Source organism: Acipenser ruthenus, chromosome 23, assembly GCF_902713425.1.
Source record: "Acipenser ruthenus chromosome 23, fAciRut3.2 maternal haplotype, whole genome shotgun sequence".
Lineage (NCBI taxonomy): Eukaryota > Metazoa > Chordata > Actinopteri > Acipenseriformes > Acipenseridae > Acipenser > Acipenser ruthenus.
This window is the reverse complement of record NC_081211.1, coordinates 1,541,162-1,547,428: the sequence shown is the minus strand read 5'-3', so window position 1 is coordinate 1,547,428 and position 6,267 is coordinate 1,541,162.

Here is a 6,267-nt window from a genome sequence, read left to right as displayed (position 1 = left end):
AATACAAGATTGGAGGGCAAACTCAAGCTTGTGAGGACAGGCAAGGCTGAAGTCAGCCATGTTGGTGAAGACTAAATACCAAGTAGTTATGCATTCGTACTGTACTCTCTTCAGCGTTATCTACCGCATATAATGAGTGCAGCTAATAGAATGACAGTGACAATTCCAAGCTTTATTGTCAATTGCATTGTTTCAAAGACTCTTCCTTCAGACCCTCATTGTTTCACAATTGTTCTCAATGACACAACTTCACCAAAATGGCAGCTGCTGGCTTCAGCCGGACTGCAGATTGCCCTTTAGCCTTTATATATAAGTTGAAGGAGTTTGAATCCACTTAACCCTCCAGCTGTGTCCAGCACACCGCCACCTTACTGCGGGAACAGCGCCCTCTACACAGCAGGAAGGGTAATGCACTGTTACATGCCAAGCAGGGGAAGTGGGGATCCCACTGAACTATAAAAGTAGTGTGTAAGTTTGGGGGCCACAGCATGGAAACATGGGGGTTAAGCAAAGAAGTAGAGATACAAAAACATTTTCAAAGTAAGAAGCTGAAAAGTGGTTTGCTGTTTTGAATCTCACTGTTGGAGTTATTCTGGAAAACAGCGTAGGGAATGACAATACTGTACCTTGGATGTCCCCATAGCCCTGGAGAGTTCTACTTGATCTTCTAATATATTTTATATCTATATATATATGTGTGTGTATATATATACATATATGTGCAGAGACATATAGTGTATATATATATGGCATGTTGTAAAAGTCTCTTTCATGACAGACCTGTAAATAATGTGTTCCTATTCATTTTTATTGTTCAGTAATTCTGGATGGAATCTGTGTTGTCTTTCTAACCCGTGCATTGCCTTGGACATTCTGAAGAGGGTCTAGTCTTTAGGTTTTAGATTTTTAACTTCATATTAAAATAACAGGAGAAGAACAACATAAAAAAAAAAAAAAACGTCCATTTGCTTGTTATTTTGTACATTTTGTGCAAAAATAAACTTGTCATTTAATACATTCAGCGCTGGCTTCCAGGAGTCCTTTGTTTTATTATTATTTATTTCTGCTAAGAAATAAATAATAATAATAATAATAATTTCAGTTTTTAATCAACAGGGATGGCTTTTTTTTTAAATGTATTTTGCAATTGTAAATTATTTACATTCAAAATGCATGCATGGGAGGAAATTTAAAATTTTGGGACTCCAAAGGGCCTTTATAAAAGTCCTCCATAGTAAAAGCATGGCAATGTCTTAGAAACGTGTTAGCTTTGTAACCCATTAAAGCATATATATATATATATATATATATATATATATATATATATATATATATATATATATATATATATACTGTATATACAAGGAAAGGTATGGTAAACTATGGTAAATGCATAGTAGAGTAGAAGCATTGAAAACTTGCAAAATTACCATGCAAATTTACTGTGGTACATTTATACAGGTGCTTCTTTTGACATGCACACCGGAAAAAGCCTAATATTGAAATTCCATTTATCTAAAGCATTGTATTTCAGATTTAAAATGAGAGCATTTATGATGCAACACTAAGACTCACCTTGCAGGGGTTTACTGTAAGCTGTGTCTATTTCTACTGCCTCAAAATGCTGTACAATTGAACTTCCAATTTAATCCCTGCAAAATGATTCATAAACTGAAAAAGAATGCAATGAGAATGCAATAAGATTGCAAAAAGAATCCACTAAATGAATGTTTCTAATTCATTTTGATTCTAAAATGAATCCATAAATGACAATGAATTCACATCGCCTGCAGAAAGAATGCATTGTTACGGTAAATATATGGTACAGTAAGAATCCCTCCATTAAATGATTCACACAGCCCCGCACAATACAGGGAATTATTTTGGTTAGGGGGTGTCCAGTCGTCGTGTGTTGATTTTAAATTAGTCATGCGGCAGTTACCAGAAAAAAGATAAGATGACGTCGACTTGGCAACAGAATATTTTAACCTCCAGTTGCAGTTCCATTGGTTACCAGCAGACAGAGCAGTTTCTCCATTTATATGCCTATTTCTGAGGGTAGAAATTATTCATATGAAACACCTCCACAATATACAGTCATTACTGGTTTGTACGGATAAGAATGCTTGAATTAAAAAAAAAACAGTTCCCATTGACACGCAGCAATCATCAATAATCCATTCTTGTCTGTTTACAGCATTCTAATCCTACGTCCTCCTGTGTGCTTTATCGGGATGCATATGTTGTTCACAAACTAGTTGGTTTACATTCTCCCAAAGGTAGGGTCTGTGAGACAAATAGACATGCCCCTGCTACCAACGTTTAGCAGTTGGGAGGTTACAAACAAATCTCCAACCTACTCAATAAACAGGGAGTACTAAACCTTTCAAACTCTAATAAATGAACTCATTGTGTGTCATTTCCCTTTGGCGTGTCACGTACTTTGTTCCCCTCTGCAGCATATAGTGTTTACCACCCAAACCAACATTTTCAAATGAAACACATTGCCAGGCCTACAATTAGGGTTGCCACCTGTCTCTGTGTTCCCTGGGTCGTCTGGGTTTTGAGAATCACTGACTGCCAGTCCCATCTGTTAGATAAATCAGGACACAATATTATTGCAAGAGACACAAAATATTAATTGGTTGTCAACATAGTAGTAATATTAACAAGAGGATTTCTAAAAAGAGTTTAAACTTTTAACAGACCCCCTTTCCGTCTGGAGGTCCCAGTTTGTTGTACCTCAGAGGTGGCAGCCCTGACTACAATGATGTACTAGGTACAGGGAAAGGCATCAAGTGGTTACATGCATATACTAGCATGGTCATTACAGGGTTAATTCAGAATAAACTCATTGTTTCATCCAGTAACTGTAGCTGGCAATCCACCTGCAGGATGTTCAGGACAGCGTGGGAGGCTGCCAGACGCCCAGCCCAGTCAAGGCGAATCGAGGAAGGCTTCTTTCAAGTGCTTTGTGGAGCATAGAATCTAAATTATGCAGGACTAGTCGGTAGAACGGCAGGGAAGCACCTAAATAATTAAACAGCATAGCAGCTTTCAGTGTTCGTTACATCGCAGGTGTGTTGAGAAATCTGCTGAAATTGCATTATTTTTAACATTGTATTATTAAAAAATGTTTTCCCTGTTTTTTCAGTACTTGTTCTACCAAAGCTGGCCCCATACCACTATAGTGGCCCTTGTGCTGCTTACTGTAACAGGGCAAAGGCTGGGTAGGAACAGCTGACAATGTACACAACAAGTGAGCGTCTAAACCACTATGCAAAAGAGCCAGGCTCGTCTGCAGGAGTGGTTATAGAGCTTTTAATCCCTTCTCTCCGGCGGTGGTCAGGATCCGTAATGGCATTGCATCACACAACACTGCCCCTAGGTTCAGAACCACTACAGGCGTGTTTGGTGCATTTGTTCAGCCCCCAGTGGTTCCAAACCTGCGTTGGGTTCGGAATAATAAATCTAGACTTAATCTAGACAAAACCACTTGATTAGTAAAGGGTGCTTTTCAAGTAAAAAAAAAAAAAACTAGCATGTGCACAATTTACTGTCAACATGCTCTAACCATGAGCTAACCATATTAGTGAAATACATGTCTCAGTAAAGTGACTACTGTTGCCCTTGATTTTTAAAGGCATTTCCTGTGCTTTCATAACCTTAATACATGGTTACCAAAAAACACTGCATTGAAGTCAGATTTATAAAACTGGGTTTGCTACTCTATGTCCAGTTGGACTGTCTTGCTAAAGAGCTGGCTCTGGTCCCTAGTTGTGAAAGAAAACACTCTTACAAACAGGATTAACTTGTTCCACTGCGCTCTAGACGGCAGAGAAGTCCGTTATTAAAAAGTTGCTGTCTGCAGTGGAATGTGTGGCAGGGAGAGAAACAACCGCGAAAGAAACTGCACCTTGTTTTGTCCTTGTTTATTTTTGCATTAGAAGAACAGGTTGACCCGGGAAAAAAAAAAAAAAACCTTGTGAAAGTGCTGAACTTTGAAGCAGCCGCACCCCAGCTCCACATTAACTGCCACCTGTCTGTGCATTTTATTTAATCGCGAAACGTGCAATTCCAATTTCCTCACGTCACGTTTAGATTTACATACAAAGGGTTTTCACCAAGTCACACATTTCACTTATCAGAAAGGTACCCGTATGCAACAACAAAAAATGCATTACACCTGGATCCTGTGTGTCAGAGAAAGAACGGCTCTGATTACAAGCACTCTGCCACCCCGTCACCTCTTGTAAGCAGCCTCTCAACTTGTTCTGGCAGTCAAGCCTGTCTGCTGCTGAATCATTGCCTGTGTGTGCTCTCATGTTCATGGGTGGGTTCACAACGCACTCAGATTGCTGAGTTATTACAGGCCTGGGCAAGAGAATACAGAGAGTGTTTTGCAACCGAACCCCATGACTAATAAAACTAACACAGCACAGCAATCTTACCAACACAGCAGGCCCGTAAATCCAAAAGGTCTGTAACTCTGAACCTGGCACTGTTTCCAGTGATTTTTTCGGCTGATATTCTCAAAACTTCAAGCACGGTTTTACAAAAGCCCGCTTTGATCGATTAAATCATATTCCCAGTTTGTGAAATGTTTTTCCATTGTTTAGAGAGGGTTAGAACATAAAAGACAAAAGCAACGTTCAACCTAAGAGAATCATTTTGTGGACAGTGCCCCTCTTTGTAGGTGTACTGTATTCATAAAGAAATAGATTAATGGGGAATAACATATGAATACACATACATATCAATGATGTATATACTATTTTTTTCTTTAACCCAAGTCATGCTGGTTCTTTACAGTTTCATATATTTATGTTTGAATCTGAAAAAGGCCTCTAAAAGTTAATATCAACCCATGTTGACAGCTCTTGAAGTCACTATAGACCCCTGCTGAGCACTTGACACATCACACACCAATAATATGAAATTAAATCATAGCTGCCTACTATACAATACACACATTGCACCTGCATTTTACATTAGTACAAGAAACAGATTGTTAACCACAGAATACAAAACAGAAACTTGGAATCGTATTTCAAGTAGGACACCATGCTTAAACTTAAACACCAAATCAGGTTTTGAAGAACCCGTTTTATACTTTGCACATGTCGTCTTCTTCAAAAGTATTTTCACAACCTAAGCTTTATTTTACAGTGCTTTTATCAATTGCCTCGTCAACAAAACAATTTAGCTGGATTGGTGTCATTTCCTACTCTGTGAACCACTCTGCAGGTTTAAGGTCATTTGCATGAAGCCACTCATTTGTCAGGCAAATTCCTCCAACCGGTAACTGCCCAGTGCTCTAACAAAGGGATGCACAGTGTTCCTTTCTTCTAAATAGATTGCACAATGGATTCAGTTTCCTAACCCATGGTTAGCTTGTCTCTTGTCAAATCTCCAGTAGCTCCATGTCATTTCCAGAGCTTTTTATAGTGTCACCTACTTACTATTCCTACAATATGGAGATGTGTCCCCTGCTCACTCAATGAGAAGAGCACTGGGTTTCCTTCCCTTACACAGCTATGAAAATGTGTGCGGAGATTACAGTACCCAAGATAAACTCCATTAATTATATTACTTTCTGGGAAGCGCAATCTGGAGTTAAAGTAAATTCAAGACTGAAAATAAATTGTTCCATGATCTCCACACCCCAGGCCCCCAGTACAGTACAATGCTGTAACTGGTACTAGAAAAGGGAGGCAATTAGGGAATAACAGCAACTGCCAACAGCATTGTGCAGGAGACAGCCACCGGTAACTGACCTGTTATAAAATACAGCACTGTACATTGTAACCCATTTGTTCATATACCATGGTTCATTAACTATAACAGCTATAAAAGGCATTGTGTTTGAGACTGCAGTTTATACATTCAGCATGGTCTGTGAATTAACCTTGTGATATGGGTTTAGACAGCGCTCCTTAAGGACATTTTTAAATGCTTCATGGTTTGTTCTGCACCAGTACCAGAATGGAGCACTCTACATCAGGTAGATCGTACTAAGCATATGTGGATATAACCCGAGCCACTTCATACCAGCCCTGTTTATACATAATGTAAAACACACAGAACACAGAGTACAGAAATATCTCCATTATAAAAAATATATATATAACCTAAGTTTTATTTTACAGCGCTTTTATCAATTGCCTCTTCAACAAAACAACTTTGCTGGATTTATGTCATTTTCTACTTTGTGAACCACTCTGCAGGGTCATTTGAATGAGGCCAGTCATTTATAAACAACACAAA